The sequence below is a fragment of the Hipposideros armiger genome, unplaced genomic scaffold, assembly GCF_001890085.2.
Source record: "Hipposideros armiger isolate ML-2016 unplaced genomic scaffold, ASM189008v1 scaffold_424, whole genome shotgun sequence".
Taxonomy (NCBI): domain Eukaryota; kingdom Metazoa; phylum Chordata; class Mammalia; order Chiroptera; family Hipposideridae; genus Hipposideros; species Hipposideros armiger.
The window spans coordinates 321788-330154 of NW_017731774.1; the positions used below are offsets into that span (position 1 = coordinate 321788).

Consider the following 8367-nt stretch of genomic DNA (forward strand, 5'->3'; position numbering starts at 1 on the left):
CACTGTTCCCATCCCCCCAATTCCCCAATAAAACTTTAAAATAAAATAGTTTTGAGTACTTGTTTGTGCAAGTTACAGAATTTAACTGTGGGTAATCTGACCTTGAATCCAAAGTGTGTTTGTGTGTACAAATTATACCATAGGTCACCCAGTTATAAATTCTTGAATATTACTAAAAAAAAAAAAAAAAAAGTTCCTGGGAAAATAGTCCACTAAGAGAAGAAAGGTTTGTTGCAGAGAACATCAGTTAGAATGCTTTCATTTGAAAGACAACAATACTAAACAATAAAACATTACTAAATACTAACCAATAAAAAGACCTAAAATCAAGGACATTCATTTTTATTTAACAAGAAGCCTGGAGGTTGTCCCCTCCAGGGTTAGTTTGTCAGCTCTGCCGTGACAATGTGGAGAACTAGGGTGTGACATTTTCCTGGACTCTGTCCTGGGTGGTAGGGTGGGTGCTGCCACTTCCTACATCACTTCCTCATGTGACTACTTCCCAAGACAGGAGGCAGGGGACAGCCAGGATGGCAAGAAAGCTCTCCCCAGATACCCTTCTGCTTTTATCATGGAGGAAAAATACTTCTTAGAACGACTCCAGAAGATTTCCTCTTACATCTTCTTATTCAAAACGAAGTGACGTGCCATTTTTGGTATCCAGGGAATCTGGGAAAGGTAACATTGGCTTTTCATTCTTTCTAGTGGAAAGCAGGAAAGCAAAAACAGAGCTGGGAAAGGTTGTCAAGCAGCCAAATATGGCTGCCTGCCACAAGAATTTAATTAGAAACACTGGAGATATAAAATATTTAATAATGGGGATGACCTGTTCAATAACCAATCAGAACAGACGACGGCAGCCTGAGACAGCTGGTTAGACTGTGGTTGGGGGTTCCACTTACACTTAATTCGGTACAAGTCCTCCCAAACGTTAGCAAAAGTCTCACAAGAATGTTTGTGTTAACTTTGTAGTTCTTCCCAGGAAGGAGGTAGAAGAGCTTTTGTTTAATCAAGCGTTGTGAAGAGGCGTGTACTAGTTGTCAGCAGTCCATGGAGGATAATTCCTGGGTTACCTCTTAAGGTTGAAGGATAGGCTAAGGCCGCACTGCCTTTGTCAGAGCAGCTCCGAATTTGTTCTCTTTCTTTACTGAGTTTGAAAAGCATTTAGCTGCTAGCAAAATGTCTGATAAACATGGGTAATTTGTTGCAGCTGTAGTGTAGGGTTTCCTAAAATGTGAGCTGTATCAGAATCCCCTAGGCATACTTGTCTAAAATTCAGTTCCCTGGACCCTAGTCCAGACCCATAAATTCAATATTCTGATTCATTGATTTGGGGTAGGTCCCAAGTATTTGAAGCAAGATCTAAAGTTGGAAGCCCACCAAGATTCCCTATAACCGATACTGTCTTAAAAAGACACCTATTTCAATAATTAGAGATCTGTGTAAACATCAAGTTACAAAGATAATTATTTTTAATGGTTGTCTTTAATGGTGATATATTTTTTTTCTTCCCTAAATTCTTGGGTTGGATATTTGACCTTGACATTCTCATATAGATTCTGAAACTACATGCCTGGTTTCTCTTGGCTTGTGCTTGTGTACGCAAAGTGAAAAGTGAAATAGTCATTGAAAGTGTTATATAGAAATCATTTATGGGCCCTGCCAGGAATGCTTTGTTCCTTTCATCAATGAAGCAATATTTTAGAATAATTGTTTTAAATGACTAGAGCAGGTTCCCCCGCCCCCACTCCCAGGAGTTAAATCAAAACAGGCAAGCACAGACAAACACAAGAAGTACTACTTTGTAAATGGTTGAAATTCAGGTACCCTTTTATTAGGTCACAGCAGTATGAAACAGATTAAATTTCAAGCGTGGAGACTTTAAATACGGTTCCTGTGATTGCAAAGCATCCACAGGCATTCCTTTGCACTAATAATTACCCTCTCCATTAATGCAATTGTTGCTAAGAATTAAACGGAAAGATTCGAAGGAAATTACAGTTTCTTTTTGTTTATCACAACACTAGAGGGTAAACTGTAGATTAATTAAATGCTCGCTTCAGTTTCTATGTGGTATCGATGTTCCATTCAGAGTTAAAGCTTATCCTCTCACACTAAAAATCCTGTTTATAAGATCATTTTTAATCCTCTTCTGAAAAGGTTTCATTTATAATTAAGTATGCTCTCTCCTCGACTTGAATTGTTCACAACACACAATGCAAATGAAAACGTCCTTAATGGCATGGAAAATTGGGGATGAGAGAATTCTCACACACTGACTTTCAGTATGTTCTTATAATTTCTCCAGAAATGGTATTATATTTGAATCAGTGCCCTCTCCCATTACAATGGAAACATGGAACAAAAGAATGAGAGCACAGGTTTCTGTCCCAGGGGCAAGCCCACCAGGACCCAACTCGATAATAAAGAGCAACAGTTTTGATTAATGACTAAAGTGAATAATAATTCTGTTCAGGCTTTATTTCCCCTGCCTTTGCCTTCTCCTGGTCCCCTGCTTCCCTTTCTTTCTTCTTAATTTCAATAACTGCTCATCTCTTGTTAATCTTTAAAAGTCCTTTCTAGAGTTTCTTTAAAATAATATTTTGTATATTTTAGAAAACTACCAAGGCAATAAGAGAAGAAGAACTGAAATGGGCAGTGAGCTGCAGTAAATTGCAAGTTTACAAAAAGTGTCCCTAACAATTTACTGCTCATACCAATTAAGCTGAAATGTGTACACACAGATACACACACACACACACACACACACACACACACACACACACAGAGTCTATAAAAAGCAAACAGTAAAGATAGTTCTTACTTAATTTACACTTTCAAAAAAAATATGACCTTGCTGTCCACCATAAAAATGAAGAGGCATATTAGCAAGAAAAGATTCTGTACCTTCCTTTTGTTTGGTTAGTTTTGAGTTTCCATTTCTTTCCTTTTCATTTCTATTTGTATTTATATTTTAATAGAAAAAGAGAACCCAATTTCAAATGGACCTGAAAGCCATGATGTAGAATGGTGACCACTGATAAAAGGTAATCCCCTTTTCTTGCAGCCTGGTGGATGAGATCTGGATGGATTCAACAGATTTGGACCAAAGCAACAACACAGTCCTTGATTTATGAACCTCCATACTGTGAGCCTGGCGTCAGACCAGGAACCATTTTTTGGATGTCCTACCCAGGAAAGACAGCCAAGCGTCTTCTTTTCCAGCAAGGTAGGTTCACTAGGGAAACCCAAGCCTCAGAAAGCTCACAACGTCTGAAGACCAGAAACCTGCCGGCACTTACGCATTGTTGGGCCCACACAGGCATTAAACATTGTTGATTCATGACCAACATTTAAAGATGTGAGATTTAACCTAGGAAAGCAAGGTAACTGATCGTTTTAGAAAAATGAAAACATCTGGCAACACGGATGCTACATGTGGCAGTGATGGGCAAGAATGAAGTAGATGCTATCTATCCCTTTGGACAGAATGTGGGTGCTCCCGTCTTCGCAGCCTCCACTCCTCCGTGGTGCCCACGCCCTGCCCTCGCCACTGTTACTGCCTGCCAGGCCTCTGCAGCCATCAGAGCACGATTCCTGAGGTCCTCCAATGTCTGCACTTTTCCAGAAGAGGAGACACAGTTGTAAGAACTGAAGGCCTTTATATCGTTCCGATGTGCTTACCACACTAAGTCTAGGAACCATCTCTCACCACGTAAAGGTATCACACGATTATTGGCTATATTCCCCTTTGCCTTTTTCATCCAGCCCTCAGCCACCCTCCCCTCTGGTAACCATCAGTGTGTTCATTATTTCTGAGTCTGTTTTTGTGTTGTCTGTCCATTTGCTTTGATTTATTTTTAAATTTCACTACGTTGTACACTAAAACTAATATAATATTGTGACCAACTATACTTTAATAAAAAATAAAAATAGAATAGAAGAGCTAGCCACCTCTATGCAAATGGGAGTGGAGATCTACTCTTTCCCCAATATCAGCAATCACTGAATAAAACCTGCTTTCACAACTTAGAGAGAGAGAGAGAGAGAGAGAGAGAGAGAGAGAGAGAGAGAGAGAGAGAGAGGTGGAAGGCCTTGACTGAAGCTGCAAGTGAGGTGAAGATGAGCAGAACACAGGGGGTCAGGCTCCCCCGTGCTAACGTGACGTGGTGTCTCCCCAGACACAAGTGAGTAAGAACCCCAGAGTGTAGAACGTGTGGGTGGAATTCTTTCCCTAGATATGTTTCTGCTTTCTCCCAATAAACCTAGGGTCTCGCACCAGAGATTAGAGGTTTACTGTTACTGTTACTAACAGCCTTTTAACCTCACTGGAAGGGCCAGGCCCAACCCCCAGGGCCTGATCAGACATGATTTAGCTCTGCCATCTAACAAAGATTGCCCAAGAGGAGTGGCATGCCAAGGGGGCGCCTGGGAGTGGTTGGCCCCGCTGCCATCAAGAAGACAGATGTAGTGCTTGTAGACAATGCTGAAACAATAATACAACTGACTAAAAGTCAGTCTACTTGTTATCGATATTATACACTAGCAAATCTAAATAATACCAGTGATATAGATTCCTCTCTAAAAAATGTGTTGTTGTTTAAGTTCTAAACAACTGCTATAAATACAATTGAATTTTAAAAAATACATATATGTAAGCGGAAAATTAGTATATTTTATTATCTCTACATGAAGCTTGGAGAATCCTCAGTTAGGCAGCTCACCCAGAACACCTAGACCCAGCTATGTGAATTCACATTGAGAATAAGTTTGTAACAGTTTGAGATCCTCTGAGCTGGCTTCAGGCTAAGTTCCAGTTTCTAAGCCCTGCTGTGCTACATATTCCAGTGTTTAAACAAACAGTAGTTTGGACATAAACAATGATGGCACAGCGATTGCAAAGAAAAGAAACAGAACTTGAGTGACTAATTCTGTCATTGCACAGTGTTTCAATTCGTGTTTATAATTCTTCAACTGCAAAGACATTCATTTAAAGCCCCTAGAATCAATCATACTATCTTAAAGAAACAAATATACGGTAGTCGCATTTTGGGGGATTTGTTGTAAAATGGAGTTTTTATAATCTTTGCCAAATTTATCTGCATGTTTAAGATTTTTCATAACTGTCTTCATATATGTTGCTTCGTGACAAGAAACTTTGAGATTAAGTGTAATAAAGCATGTTCTTTGATGAATTGTGAGTCAAACAGATGGAAAAATCTAGCTGTATTCTTTTTTTCAGGAATGTCTGAAGAAGATTCATGTTGGTGGTTTTGATGAAGGCATCGACAAATTGGCAGAAGTTAAACCTCAGAAACAAACTGTCATTATCATTTATTACTATTAGTGAACAATACGATGGTATACATTTCCCCCTTTGCTCAAAAAATGCTTTATGATTAATCTATTACTCCGTGTTTCTTTTCTGACTGTTATTATTATGACTCCTTTTACTTTAGGGTTATTATTAAAAATAATTCTATCTAATAAAGAACGTGGTGTTAAGGATAAGCCCTGGGTGACAATTATACTAGATCTTTCATATTGTGACGTATGATGGTCCACCTTGACCCTAAAGATCCCCATGATGTATCAGATGTAGGTAGCAGATTTTCACCAGGCCTGCAATTTGGACTTAATTTAATGCCAGCTTACTATCTACAATAGAATTCTTTGCACTGAAATTTTCCCTGGAGAGTTTGACAGTAATTCACTCCTCAGTTGACCCCATAACACTTTGCCCAGAAATAAATATGTCATGAAATGTTTACATGACTGTCTCCCCCAGTAAACATGAGCCCCTACAACACAGGGAATGTGCATTAATTATACTATTTCTCCTATATTTCAGGTACCTAATGAACTCCATTGGATGGATGGATGGATGGATGGATGGATGGATGGATGGATGGATGGATAGGTAGCGTTCTCATCTGAGAACAACACTTTGTGAATACATAAGATTTACATTTTACTAAATTAAATAGATACCTCTAAAAGGAGTTATATTTTTTTAAGAGCATACTCTAACCCTAATATTATTGCACTTTAAAAACCACATCTCACTTATATTAGGTGTCAGAAAATCGAACCTAATTCTTTGGAAATCTTTAAATAGCCAATAGTCAATCAATGATGTCATGGCAGCCTAGCAAAGTGCAGTTTCCCAAACTTCAGCTTCATTGCATATCACTCTATATTTTTGCCTAAACTATTTTATATTTTTATTATTCATTTATGTGATTATTTAGTATATCTTTTTCTTTAACTCTACCCACTTTTATAACTTAAATACATATTTTAACCCCATTGTAAGAAATAATATCCACAAATATTTGAGTTTCATGTACCCGTTCCATTACTTCTCTAATGCACACTAAAACACATAAACATAAAATATATCACATCCATTTTAGAATTATCTAAGTATATACCATGGGAAAAAGCTTGGCATGTACTTAGTATATACTTGGTACATACTTAGAACTATTAAGTGTATACCATGGTAATCACTGTCACAGTAGAACGAACATAGGCTTTAGGATAAGATGAATGAGTGTTTAAGCTAGAGCTTTGCCATTTCCAAGATGACTTAACCTCTTTAAAAGTTAATACTTCAGGGCCGGCCAAGTGGCGCGTTGGTTAAGAGCTGGCTTGGGATACCAGGGGGCCCCGGTTTGGATCCCACATATGAGGGCCAGTGACACTGCACTCCACAGATAAGATGCTGAACAACAGCTCAACCTGGAGTTGGGCTGCCTTGAGTCCCCAGCCACAGCGTAGGCTGCAGCCCCTGCTGCAGTGGGTTGCCACGGGCTACCGTATGTAGCCAGCAGCCACCGTGAGCGGCCGTCCAGAAACCGGCGACTGATCCGCCTCGCCCGGGAAGAGCACAACGATGGTGCCAACTTGGTCCAGTGAAGCAACGTCCTCCACAACTAGACTGAAGAACAAAAGGACAGCAACTTATCTGTTCCCCTTCCCCCAGTTCCCCAGTGCTGTTCCCATCCCCCAATTCCCCAATAAAAATCTTTAAAAAAAAAGTTAATACTTCATATAAATATAGAGATAAGGAAACTGACCTCAGGGACTTTTGAAGATTAAATGAGATAACATATGCAAGTCACCTAATGGGAGCCTACCATAGATTATTTCAATGTTCAACCAAAGCTGCTAAAATGATATGGATGCCTCACCTTTCAAACTCTATTCCTTCCTTCTCTGCGTCTCACTCTAAAAATCTGTTGCCCACTCTTCTTTTAATATAGCCTCACAGAACCAAAGGGGCCCAATTTTATGTAACATAAACATCTTTCATAGTAACTGCATTGCATACAAATAAATATGAACAACATTAAAATACATATGGGTAACTCTTAGGGAGCAAGAGTACAGAATCGAGAATTCTTTTCCCGGCTCTGCTTCCACTGGCCTTCTGCCAGCTCAGAACCACCCCATGGGCTCTCTGGGCCTTGGTCTCTTTGTCTAATCAAATTAAGAGAGTAAATGATTTTCCCACTTAAATGTTAGTTTAAATTTTTAATTTCAAATTAAACAGTGATGAGATGTTTGCTATTTAACACAGCATCCCTTTGCTTTCTTGTTTTCTCTCCCTCAGCTTTTCTTATTCTTATTGTGTACATGGTGCAAAGTTCCCTGGGAAGGGGAAAAGGCCTTCCACTGAGGTTTCGAGAAAGGGTTTTTCAAGTTCAAACAAGTTTTAACTGAAGGTCTCGTGACCCTTCTCCTATTGAACCATCAGCTCAGGCCCTTATCAGGGTGTTCTAATCTCCCATCCCTCTTTCACCCAGGTGGCACCAACTCACTTTTATTTATTCTTGTCTTGTTGGAGGACATGCACTCTCAGGGAGAAAGTAGGTTAAAAACAAGAGCAGAAATCAATAGCTGCAATCTGAACAGTGGAGAGGAATTTTAGTTTACTTTTTGTTTCCCCCCCCCAAAGAGAGAAAAGTATTTAGAGTTTTGATTGCATGGTAAAGGCCCCCAAAGCATTTAATTAAGATGTCTGAGGCAGATAATAATAAATGTGAGGGATTCGGCTCCTCCAGTGATCATCATGCAGACAGGCTGGAAACAAACAAGCACCAAAGCAAGAATACATGTTTCTCCATCTGCCCCTCCTTCCTGTGGCCTCAGCAGGCTGGCCACATATGTGCCCTGAGAGGTCAGCCTGATTGTGGTTAGAAGAACACAGACTGCCTTAAAGCAGGCCTGTGTTCAAATGCTAGATCTAAAGGTTCCCATGGTAGGACTAGAAGTTGCTTAAGTTCTCCAACTCTCAGTTTCCATCTACAAAAACTGGGATTACACGGGGTTTTGTGAAAACCAATTAAGAAATTGTTCCAA

At 39.5% G+C, this 8367-nt stretch overlaps 1 long non-coding RNA gene across 2 annotated transcripts; it reads left to right on the forward strand.

The window, feature by feature from the left end:
* The first annotated feature begins 508 nt into the window (after positions 1 to 508).
* On the forward strand, positions 509 to 5511 carry LOC109394437 (uncharacterized). 2 transcript variants are annotated; one of them, XR_002126444.1, is made up of 4 exons: positions 509 to 678; positions 3068 to 3229; positions 3490 to 3721; positions 5243 to 5511. It is a non-coding gene; the product is annotated as an uncharacterized LOC109394437 (long non-coding RNA). The 2 variants fall into 2 exon arrangements; XR_002126445.1 differs by having other exon boundaries at positions 3515 to 3721.
* The last annotated feature ends 2856 nt before the right edge of the window (positions 5512 to 8367 follow it).